Here is a 13,307-nt window from a genome sequence, read left to right as displayed (position 1 = left end):
ATGAAATGTCCAGCATAAGGAATATAATTAATGATATTGTAATAGCACTGTATGGTGCCAGATAGTAGCTACACTTGTGAGCAGAGCATAACATACAGAGTTGTTGAATCACTATTTGTACACCTGAAACTAATGTAACATTTCGCGTCACCTATCTTTCAATTTTAAAAAAGCTAAAAGTCAACAAACAAACTTGGAAGAGGTCAACACCGGAATTATGTATAGCATTCTAGAAGCTTTCAAACAGTTTGGCTAGTTATGTCTGTGCAGTTGATAAAATTAGTCCTGTGGGTGTGAAGGAAGAAGAGGGCACTGGGAAACAGGGAAGGTAAGCCATTCAGCTAGGTTTTGGGTAGGTCAGCGCATGAACCCTTCGCTTTCTCAGTATTCTTACAGCATATCAGCTGCTACCTATTTTTGCTCTTCCCCACTCCTTCCAGGTGACCATCCTTTCTTATTCTACTTTCCTCAGGATATAGGAATGGGCACATGCCCCAAGTATGTCCAACTGCTGTATCCCTTCTCATTGAACCAGTGACTAGTCCAAGAGGTAGACATTACTTTTTTGTTGTCATTCACTAACATTTAGCTTTGGAGTTTTTTTTTTAATATGCAGATACTGAGAGAAAGAAGCCATTTTTCAACTGTGGTTAATAACCTGGTGGTATGAATCTGGAACTGTTGGGAAGTGTCTTCTATAAATTTAGAGGAAATATATTATTAAGACAGGATTAAAAACAAACAAACAAACAAACAAACAAACCAGAAACAGAAATGGGATTTGAATCCTGGTGTTAGTCCATGAGGTAACACATGGGGGTTGTTTAACAGTTCCTCAAATCTAGGTATCCTTTTTAGCTTCCTGACCCAATAAATAATCCCAGTTTGTTAGTCTGTTTCAGCTGCTTTGGGTTATGATATTGTCCCTTGCAACATGTAACCAATTACAAAGATAAATAAGGTAAACTGATAAATCATCTTCCAGTTAGAATTCAAAAATGACTCAACCCCAGATAAGATTATGAGGCTCAAAAAAGGGAATTAGAAGACTGACTTTAGAAGATAAATAAGGCAGAGCTTCTAGGGTATACTCAAGATTCTATGTCCAAGAAGGGACCCTGAAGGGCACACAGGACAGGTGGAGATAAAAAGGTAGAGGAAAGGAAAGCTGGAGTAAAGCATGAGAAATGTGTGTCATCATCAGATTCAAGAATATAATTCAGGTCAGTAAAGAATCTAATATACCCAACTTGGTCAGCTTACCTAATGCACCCAGTGACTAAGGTTGTCCTAGTCCACAGTTACCCAGTAACTAAGGTCTCTCTGACTCTTGAGTGTATACTCTTGTTTTCTAACAGCCAGCCTCTGTGTAATCTTGGTTTACTAGCAAAATGTTAGTTAGTAACAACTAGTCTTATTTAATACTGCAGTCGTATGGAGAAATCCAGAATGTATAGAAGCCTGCTTTCTCAGGAAAGCACTGGGCTTAATTAAATCCTCTTTAAGGAGCCAAGAAATTAAAGACACTTAGCAAAATGGGAATCATTCTATTTTTTATTCATTTAAACATTCATAATATCTCGGTGTCTGGATGATTATTTCTTCTGAAGTAGAACCATTGACTAAATGAGGAACTGAAGAGTAGAAAGTCAAGTACCTTAGTGTGAAGACTGTTCCTGTCAAGACATTGTGACACATTTTTTTAAAAGCACAACTTAAAAACCTTTCAGTTTTGAAGTTAATTTAGTAAATAGAATCTTCATATTAACAACCACTAGTTGGTAGATGGTTGAGCCAGAAAGCCCTGGAATCTGACCTTGCTAATTTGTACAATATCAATCTAATCCTATAGGTGTTTGTTGCTAGCCACTCTTCTGTTTCTAGAGATACAATGCTGTGCAAGTGTGTCATAATCCCTATTGTCATAGAGCTGCTAGTCTAATGGGAAGGAAGACTCAAGAAAAGTAATAATGACAATAAGGTGAGGAGAGAGAGGTATGAGAAGTTTGGGGACCTAGGGAAGTTGCAGCTGGGCTGACTAATGGAGAGGCATAGAAGTCCTTCCTTTCAAAATTGATATTTAAGCCAAGGCTATAGTAACAAATGGGATTATCCAAATGAAAGTGGCTATAGAGAGTGTTTTTGGCAGAAAGAACAGTGTGTGTGAGGGATAAGGCAAGAGAAAGGGAGCATTGACACTTAGTGGAAGTACAATGTGCTCATTACAGTTTGCACACAGTGGTGAGGCGATGGGAGACTGGGGGACAGACCAAGCTAGAGCTAGCATAGTAACTAGTATAAGTAGTTACCCAAAATGTACTGAATCAGTTAATATCTCTAGGATCAGATCTGTGCTCTTTAAATTAGGAGAGCCATATTTCCAAAACCAAGGTTTGTTTTTTGTTTTGTTATTGTTTTTTGACTCAGCTGCCCATTAACTAATCATCAGTAGTCAAGATCACAGAGAAGCTTATAAATTATTTTAAAGAATATAAATTAGGCATTTGAAATTTCTTTCCGACAGTTATCCAACAATCCACCCTTCAACCCATACATATATATACCCATTTATTTAGCAAATACTTACTATTATGTGGAAGGCATTGTAGCAGGAATTAACATTGTATTAAAGAATATACGAGGGTGCCTGGGTGGCTTAGGTGGGTAAGCATCTGCCTTCAGCTCGGGTCATGATCCCAGGGTCCTGGGATTGAGCCCCACATTGGACTCCTTGCTCAGTGGGGAACCTGCTTCTCCCTCTGCCCCTTCCCCTGTTTGTACACACACACACACACTCTCTCTCTCTGTCAAATAAATAAAATCTTTTTTGAAGAAGAAGAATAGATGTAGTTCCTGTCTTTGTGAAACTTATACAGAAGAGGGAGGAATGGACAATAAACAAGTAAATAAACAAATATATAATACAGCTTATTATCACTACAGTGAGGGAAACAACCTCCTTACAGTGATAGATGATAATAGGAGTCAACCCAGATAAGGTGGTATGGGAGATATCTCTGAGGAAGTGTAATGTATGCTGATGATAGAAGGTGAAGAAGGCAGCCATGTAAAGAATAGGATGAAGATTCTAGGCAAAGGAGCAGGATATGCAAAGGTCAGATCTTGACACATCTGAGGAGATGAAAAAGAGCCACTGTCCCTGGGATATGAAAGGAAGGTCAGAGTGACTCAAGCTGAAGTTGAAGATCAACCATACATGGCTTGGTAGGAAATAGTAATGAGTTTGTATTTCACTGAATAGCAATAAGAAACAGAAGTATGATGACCTGATATATTATCTTTATACTTTACGTTTTAAATTTTATTCTAATTGCTGTATTGAGAATAGATATGTAATAATCAGCTTGGGTTGCCATAACAAGATACCATTGGCTGGGTGGCTTAAACAACAGACATCTATTTTCTGACAGTTCTAGGGGCTGAAAGTCTTAGATCAAGGTGTCAGTGGGCTTGGGTTCTGGTCAGAGCTTCCTTCCACACTTGCACAAGGCTACCTCTCTCTGTGCAAATGCAGAGATTGAGATTTTGTATCTCTTTCCATTCTTGTGATGACACTAGTTCTCATTGGATTAAGGCTCTATCTACCCTTATGACCTCACTTCAGCTTAATTAATCTCCTTAATTGCCCCATCTCCAAATACAGTTTACATGGGAGGCTAGGACTTCAACATATGAATTTGAGGGGGCACCGACCATAATAAGATTATAGATCAAGAACAGAAATGGAAAGATACAACATATACTACGATCAAGATTGGGCATTAAGCAAAATAATGCTAGTATGTTAAAGAAAAGTAGATGAACTCAAGAAATGTTTAGAGGTAGGAACATTAGAATTAGTGGATGGTTTGGTTGTGGTGCCGCTACAGAGGTAAGAAAATCTTGGGAAGGAAAAATTTGAAGGAGAGAAGCAAGGGTATGGTACTAGAACTGTTAGATTTGAGGAATCTGTGAGCCACTAAAGTGGACACATTCACAATTAGATATAAGAATCTGAAACTCAGAAGGGAGACTTGGAGAGAAGATACAAAATAGGGAATTATCAGCATGAACACTATTACTGATAATGCTATAATAACTGAAATATCACCAAGAGAAAAAACTCATTGTACATTAATATTAACTAGATGGGGAGAACAAAGGGAATCTAAAAAAATAAATTAAGAAAGATACATAAAGGCAGGTAGAAAACCAGGGAAGCATGTTGCCTGAGGTTCAGAGAGGTTGTTTTGTTGTTGTTGTTGTTGTTGTTGTTGTTGTTGTTGTTGTTGTTGTTTTTAAAGAATGAGTATCTGCATTGAAGTCCCCAAGACCACCCCCAGGTTCAAGAATTCTCTAGGGGATCCCATAGGATTCAGAACATAATTGCATTCCTGGATGAATTAATGTAGTGACAGGGTACAAAGTTAAGTCAGCAGAGGGAAAAGGCACATGAGCAAAGTTCAGAGGAAAGCAGGCACAAGCTTCTAAATGTCCTTTCCCAGGGGAACTCACACAGGACATACTTGATTCCTCCAGCATAAAGTTCTAACAATTTAAGTAAAACATTGCCAGGGATGCTCATTAGAGACTTGGGGGGCTAGTCACATGGGCACCCTCTGCCTGGCATGCCTCAAAATTCCAGACTTGCTGAAGGACAGCAGGTGTTCAGAATAAACCCTCTCATTTGCACGAAAAGTTTAGGTATTGAGAGCCACTCTTGCCAGTTCTGGAAATGATAGAAACCCTCTAAAATCCAAGTTCCCAGATGCCTGCCTCTTCAGGGTCAACCTTGTTTTGTTTGTTTGTTTTTCCACATTTTCTTTTCTTTTTTTTTTTTAAGATTTTATTTATTTATTTGACAGACAGATCACAAGTAGGCAGAGAGCCAGGCAGAGAGAGAGAGGGGGAAGCAGGCTCCCTGCTGAACAGAGAGCCCGATGTGGGTCTTGATCCAAGGACCCTGGGATCATGACCTGAGCCGAAGGCAGAGGCTTTAACCCACTGAGCCACCCAGAAGCCCCTCCACATTTTCATTTAAATTCCAGCTAGGGCGATATTAGTTTCAGGTATAGAGTGTAGTGATTCATCACTGGGTCAACCTTATAAGCAGACCTAAGGATAAACAGACCAGCTCTGTTAACTCTTCCCTGCAGTGTTAAGAAGTAAGACACCATTGACAGAGTTAAAGCTAGAGGGAGCTGCAGAGTCTGATGAAATCATGTGAGAAGGAAGTTACTGGTGACTTTGCAAAGCAGTGTCTGCACAGGGCATGGTGAGCTAGTTTGCCATGGGTTGAAGCATAAGCAAAGGTTAAATACAGAAGACAGTGTAGAAAATGCTTTCAGGAACAGTTGGTTATGAAGGGGAGCACAGCAGGGAGCAGCCGGCAGAGAAAATAGTGTAAGTGTGTTTGTCTTAAACAGGGAAGTGGGGAATATAATGAAAAGCTAGCACATGAAGCTGGCAGAGACGGAGAGGTTAAAGTACCAAAAAGAAAGAAGATAATCAAAAGAACATGAGTTCTGACAAGGCATCAGCACACCAGGATTAAAGAAACTGGGACAGAGTGGGATAGAGAAACACAGTGGAAGTGACAGTCTGGTGAAGGTTGGTGATCACAAATTTATAACTGCATTAATAACTAGTTAGGTGAGTCCTTCAGAGAATACTGAGAAAGAAACATTTTGTGGTGGGGACAGTCAGAGGCATACTGTCATTTAATTCAGGAGACCATATGCACATGATATGTCACTTGTAGAAGGTAACAGATGTGGATGCGAAGCGGCCCAGAAGAGGTAAGGTTGACAGCAGGGAGCTAAATTAAAAAAAGAAAAAAAAATACACACAAAACAAAACAAAAAACCCCACAAACGTATGAAAGGATTTATTCTGACTTGGTTCTTCTGTCTTTTGTTTCAGGAAATGGTGATGGATCTAGAAGTCCAATTCTAACCAACCAATGTTTATTGAGCGCTTACGTCCAGACACATGGTCTAGATAGTGGGATGGGGACATAGAAGAAGACTGTTTTGTATAATAAGTATGCCAGAATTTCATTTACTATAACATTAACAAATAATTATATCAAAAGTAAAAGTGGTAAAATCATTTGTTCTATGTTCAGCCATGAAGAACTTTATGCTTTACATTATTTGGGACCGGTATGGTATTTTCGTAGAGTTCACTTGTGACCTTACATAAAATATTCTGGCCTTATATTATTTGGGTTGTATTTACTAACTCCTTTTATTTCACTATAATGCATCTCAGTAATTAATTATTTCCTTACTCTACAGCCATTCAAGTTCTATTTGTTGGACTTGTTATAGATAGTGCAGATCATAAAAGCAATGCTAGGAGTTGCCGCTTCCTCTATTTTAATAAACCTAGGCTTTAATGAGGTGTCTGGCTGATATGTAGCCCAGAATTTAGAAGACAAATCTTTCATTTGAAAATGAGGATCTAGATTTTGCTCCAAATGCCACAATACTTTGGCAGTTTGGACTGACAAGAGAACAAAAGCTATTTTTAACCCTCCCTTTACGGTGATGTTCTTCTTGAATATGTAAGCATATGCTGATGAAATCATTTCCATTCTAAATTTGGGGAAAATCTTGAATGTAAAACTAAATTGAGAAAGTCCTGTAGGATTTCATTTGTATTTCTCATTCAATTTCAACAACTCACCAAAAGAGAAATATTCTAAAATCAGATGTGTCAAAATGTATGTGAAAGAAATAAATATATTTACAATGACACTATGTTTATCCATTTAGCTGATATGTTACAAAGTACACTATCACACATCTATGACATTGTGTTTGATAAATATGTCCCTAAACATTTTAATGCAGTACTTACATATTTAATACCACTGTATACCAAGAACAATACCAACATTTATTTATTTTTTTTAAAGATTGTATTTATTTATTTGAGAGAGAGAGAGAGAGATCACAAGTAGGCAGAGAGGCAGGCAGAGAGAGAGGGGGAACAGGCTCCCCACTGAGCAGAAAGCCCGACGCGGGGCTCGATCCCAGGACCCTGAGATCACGACCAGAGCTGAAGGCAGAGGCCCAACACACTGAGCCACCCAGGTGCCCCTCAACATTTATTGTAGACACAAATGAATCAGAGTCTCTGCCTCCTGAAATGTAGAGTCTTGCTGAGGATAAGTGAAATATATGACATATTTGATGAATGCAAGGCAAACTGATGAAGACCCTATGTGTGTGGCATAGAAAGGTTTGAGGAGGGAGTGAGTACTCTGATCTGTTTGATCCAGTTACTATTTTAAGGAGCAGCAGCTCCCGAATAATATTCCAACAAAAATCTGCCATGATTGAGCTATTTCCACCCCTGGTTTAATCCTCATCCACTCCTTCACATGAAACTTCTAGACTAGGCTCAGAGACCACTTAGTGCTACCACAAACCCCATTTGGTTTGATGCCTCCATGACTTGGGCTTGCTACTCCCTCTGCCTAGAAAACTATACCCAATTCCACACCCTATTTTTTTTAAGATTTCATTTATTTATTTGACACAGAGAGAGTGAGCAAGAGATAGAAAGCAAACACAAGCAGGGGGAAAGGCAGGCAGGGGAGAAGGAGCTCCCTGCTGAGCAAAGAGCCCCATGCGGGTCTTGATCCCAGGACCCTGAGATCATGACCTGAGATGAAGGCAGCCGCTTAACCCACTGAGACACCCAGGTGTCCCAAGTGCACCCTATTTTGATGACCATTTTCTAGCCATTCAAGAACAACTCAAACATCACTTACTCTGGGACGTCGCTCAGACCTCACTTGGCTGAATTAAGGAATTCTTGTTTGGTGTTACGAAAATATTTTCATTTATCTTGGTCCTAAAGTTACCATGATATCCTGAAATTGCCCTCTTCCAGGTGGCCTGTAGGCAGGATATCTATAGGAATGGGCACTGTCACTCACCCCCTGAATGATGCCTGGCACATAAATGGGTTCTCCAAAAATTATCACATGGTTAGTTGAAAAGGAGTATTTGATAAGAATATTCTAGTTATGTGGGACGTCAACTTGTCAATTGTTTTTTAAAAAATAGAACAAAGACATGGTAGTTAAAAGGAGTATGGTTTCCTCTAAGGACTGGGGAGAGATAAATCTTACTGTAGAAAAGGAATACATCTGGGCTCTTTATGGAATGAAACAGTAATCAATTATGAATAAACTATAGACAACAGGATTCTGTGGATGTGAATCTCCTGTGTGTTAATCATTCCTGCATTTGTTATCTTATTTATTCATCAAATAACTTTGCCAAGTAAATATTTTGATAACTTATAGGTACTTCCTTCTTTAAAATTATCTGAATTTAATCATAATTGCTCTAATTTGGTCAACTTTTTATTATAAAAATAATGTGTGCCCATAATGGTATTAAATGCAATGAAAAATGTTGTTATGCCATTGCCAGTTCCAATTATTTCACAGGTAACCACTTTTAACTATTCATGTTTTTAGATTTCTCCTGGTCAATAATATTTTAATAATATGGATATGAGTCCGTTGTTCAATTTAACTGTTTAGGAAACTTTCAATTTATGAAATTTACTTTATAGTATAAAACCATAAATAATTTAGGTATCTCAATAGCTTGAGATTCTAAAAATCTGAATGCCAATAAGGAGTATCAATATTTTCATTATCCAAATGCTCTTTTTAGAAGCAAGTAGTACACTTGAACCCATAGAAAGAAACACAATTTGACATCATATAGAATATGCTGGTGAAAAGAGAATGTGCCCTGCATCAGTCTAAATAATTATCTTTTAAAATTTTCCATCAGTTGTTCAAAGCATGTCTCATTTTGCTCTGCTTTATATTTCAAGCATAACCTTCTCATGCAGCTCTTTGTTGTTTGATGGTTTCTATTCACATCTCTGTTCTCTTGAGTAGAAGAAACCATGATTTCTTTACGATGTAAGTGAAATCTTCCAGTTTTTAAGTCATAATATTTGATGAATAAGGCCACTATCTTCTTCCAGTCATTGTTCTGGATACACTCTTTTCCTCTGTCCCAAGAACAGCCATAACCAGAAAGAGGCCTGAATCAGGCAGATGAAGCATGTGGAGTAATTTGTTACCTCAGCAGTACGTAGCCCACTCTGACTGATACAGGCTTGATGTGTGCGGTTGGGATTTTATTTCTTCATAATTTTGAATTACTATTCTAGCATCTACTGTTTTTGATAAAAGTTTTGACAGCAATTCAATTGTTTATTTACTTTTGAGATATTTTATCTTATTCTCTCAGGAACAATTAGGATCTTCTATCTTTGGTGGTATGAAATTTCATAAGTATGTGTCTAGATTTCAACTCTCTCATTCATACTTCAACTAAACTCTTCTTTTTTCCAGTTCCAGTAAATTTTCTCTCTGTAATTTGTACCTTAATTAATTTTCCTTCTTCTTTGTTAATTAACTTTTCAGTCTGTGCTGAAATCTTCCAGCTTTTAAATCATAGTATTAGATTCTTATTAAGTACAGATCTTCTAACTTTATATCTTTAGTTTTCCTCCCATAGATTTTTTTTTTAAGATTTTATTTATTTGATAGAGAGAGATCACAAAAAGGCAGAGAGGCAGGCAGGAGGTGGGGAAGGGGGGAAGCAGGCTCCCCATGAGCAGAGAGCCCGATGTGGGGCTCAATCCCAGGACCCTGAGATCATGACCTGAGCCGAAGGCAGAGGCTTAACCCACTGAGCCACCCAGGTGCCCCTCCTCCCATAGTTTTAACGCTCAACTTAACTGGAAAGTAAATAAATCGTTGTAAAAATAAATTGTCTAAATCATAAGAGCCTACTGGCTATAGGTTCTATGTGATTTCTTCATTTCTCACCTTTTTTGTCAGTTCTTGTTAGTTTAGGTGCTTTCTGTGTTCTCTCAATGCTCTTTTTTACCCTAGTGGTTCTCTTATAATAAAGCAAATTACCTTCTCCATTCCCTTTAAAAATAAAAATTGGTATTTTAAAAAAATTACTTCAACCTTTTCTCTGGTTCAATCATTCTGTATATTCATTTTGGTATTCCTCTATCAAGCCATTTCCTTTCCTGAAATGCCTAGTTGTCTCTGACTTTCTGTCATCCTTAGGAGTAATCAGTGAAGTGGATGACTATAGATGATTGGGGAGTTGATCTAAGCTTCTTCTGACAGTCTGACAACCCGACCAAAAACATACAAAAAAAAAAACCCTCTTTGAATTGAAGAGCTGACTAAAGTCTTCAAGTTCTGGGCATCCAAGCAGGGAAAGCTGCTTTCAGGTGTCCTTTTAGGGTGCACGGGGGTTAGGTAGGCAAACTGCCCTTCCCTTCTACTGGAAGAGGAGTACTTTACTCTTAGGCACACATACCTGTGTCAGGGATCATAACCTTATATGGAGCTTTTGTTCAAAATTTTTGGAAAACTATTTCAACATTTAGCTAGAGAGGCAAACTGCACTGCTTCCTCATTCTTGGTAAATATAGGTGTATTTGAGTTAAAAGAAGTCAATTGACTTAGCTTTTATATAAATAGCTTCAAAATAAAATATTCAGATTATTATCCTACAACTCTTCCTGCATTTCTTGCCTGATTATTCTGAGCTTGTAGCTTTGCCAGGCTTCTTCTACTGGGCAACACAGCTCATATTCCTAAAGTTGCCTTCTTGGGGCTTTTTCTTGATTTGTGGCTTATATGTCAACGTAGTCCCATTCACTCTCCCCAAAAGTCTGATTTGTTGAGGCGTTCTTCCCATTCTGTTAAGGAGTTATTCCACTTTGTACTTCCGTACTCTACTTTTAATGATATTTTGGCATGCATGTGTCTCAGTCTGTCATCTTGATCAGGAAGCAACCAAATTTATTCTTCTAAATATTGAGTAAAGCTATGATTCTGCTCATTACTGGATTACAATTTTAAATTATACTAAGATATTTAGGCAAGAATGATATAGGAAGGGAAGGAAAGAGGAATAACATTTGTTGATCACCTACTGAGTGCCAACAGCTGAGTGAGAGAGATTCTTTATTTTCATGACCTCATTTAATCTGTACAATAACCCTCTGAGGTGTCACTATCTCCATTTTATTAAGGTATATGTTGGAACTCAGGGAGTTTAAATAAATTGCCCAAGTCATAGGACTAATAAATAGTAGAACCAACTCTGGACGTGTTGGGCTCCAAATCATTTGCTAGTTCCTTCACAGCATGCTAAATGACTTTGGATGGCTTAGACTCGATGCTGTAACATGGTGAGTTGTTGTATTTTTATTGTTTTTAAAATAAGAGAACAATATAAAAAATAGATCTTATTTATTTGCTATTTACAAATTCAGAAAAATCCTATTTATAGGAAATTTTTTTAAACATATTTTGTTGGTGGCATGAATGAAAGGGAAACTGTTTTCCTACCTTTCATTGAAATCCTACCAGTGATATATATATTTGCTCTCTGTAAAGTAACAGAGATAGTGACAAAGAAGTAAATATGAGAGTTCTTCAATGTCAAATCAAGGCTAAAACAATAGATGCCGTGCATTGGAGCCCACAGACTATGAGACAGAGACAGTGGAGGGGGGTAAACCTAGTTTAGTCCTCTCTCACTATATCCTCCTCACCAAATAAAAGGTTAGGAAAGGACAGCTTACAAGTCATTCTCCTCATTCAGTGAAGAAATGGTATGTTTCTTCCTTCCCCAGTGAATTAGGTATATGTGACATTATCAGTGTATGCCAGACATTGTGAATTTTATGTTGGTTGATGCTGGTGGGTTTTTTTGTTTGGTTTTTGTTTTTTGTTTTTCTGGTTTTTTTGTGGTATATCCTTAAATATTTTGGAGCTTTATTCTGGGATGCAGTTAACTCACTCGTTTTATCCTTTTGAGGCTCACTTTTAAAATTCATTAATTGGGGCTAGAACAGCCTTTGGGGACTAATTTATCCTACTTCTCAGGTAATACCCTTTTGAAGACTCCATGTGATGCACATAAATTAGGAGATATTTCCATTTTGGCAGGTGGAATAGCTCCTGACTCTCTGTGAACTCCAAATATGATTCTTCCTATTTCTTTTTAATGGTTCTTTGTTAGGTATTGGTTGTTTGTTCATGTGTACCAATCAATATTCAGCTAAAGGCCCAAGGAAAACTCTCTGAAGATCTTTGGAACTATGAAGCTATTTTGTCTCTGGTATTCTGACCCAGAGATTTAAGTTTCCTTGGTCTCTCTGAAATCCAAATGTGTTTTCCTCAACACACAAAGAATACCAGACTCTATTTATGGTTCCCTTCCTTACATCATTGGCTGAAAATTTTCTTTAGTCAGTAGGCTGGAACAATCATAAGAGTTCATCATGTTTGTACCTTCTCTCGAGGATCATTGTTATGCACGTTCTCTTGTTCAATCTGAAAACTATTGTTTTGTCTTATTTTTTAATTGGTTAAGACAGGAAGGTATCTTAATCAACTCTGGCTGTCATAACAAGAATACCATAGACTGGGTGGCTTAAACAAATGATAATTATTTCTCACTGTTCTGGGTAGAAGTTCAAGATCAAGGTGCTAATGGAGTGGGTTCTTGAGGAGGCTATTTTTCCTGGTTTGTAGAGGCCTGCTGCCTTCTTGCTGTGTCCTCACATGTGGACAGATAGAAAGTGCTGGTCATTCTTCCTTTTCTTTAAGTACACTATTCCCATCATGGGGGCTCTAAACCTCACAACCTCATCGGAACCTAATGGCCTCCCAAAGGTCCTACCTCCTACAAGCGTCATATTGAGGGGTGGGGCTTAACCATAGGAGTTTGGGTGTGAGGAGGTGCGGGGGAGGACATAAACATCCAGTGCATACAGAAGGTAAAGCCAATCCCTGCTACTCTTGATTGGAAGTGGAATTTTCAGTCGCTTTATGTCCAATTGAATTTGGTCAAAAAAAACTAGGTGTTAGTCAGAATATAGATATAGACAGCTTTGCTTTCCATTTATTCCTATTTTAGGCCAGAATAAATCAGTCCAAATATCATAAATTTAAAAATTTAGTCTAAAGGATACCAAACATCTTGTGGGAGAGAAAAGCAAATATTTGGCAGATGTACGGCTTATGTCAAATACTGAGATTGTTTTGACATTAAATCTAGACATTTTACACCCTGTTGATACAGCTCTATTTTACATAAGATGAGAGACATTTTATCATGCAGACTTCTTTTCAAGTATTCACTCATATCTGAAGTATATTTTAATATAAAAGAGTAAAACAGGTGTGGTGGCCCACATACAGAAAACAGCTGGTTTGCTGA

Source organism: Lontra canadensis, unplaced genomic scaffold (genome assembly GCF_010015895.1).
Source record: "Lontra canadensis isolate GAN:19392208 unplaced genomic scaffold, GSC_riverotter_1.0 scaffold11, whole genome shotgun sequence".
Classification (NCBI taxonomy): domain Eukaryota; kingdom Metazoa; phylum Chordata; class Mammalia; order Carnivora; family Mustelidae; genus Lontra; species Lontra canadensis.
The sequence above is the reverse complement of the archived record's forward strand: the minus strand, read 5'-3'. Positions refer to the sequence as shown.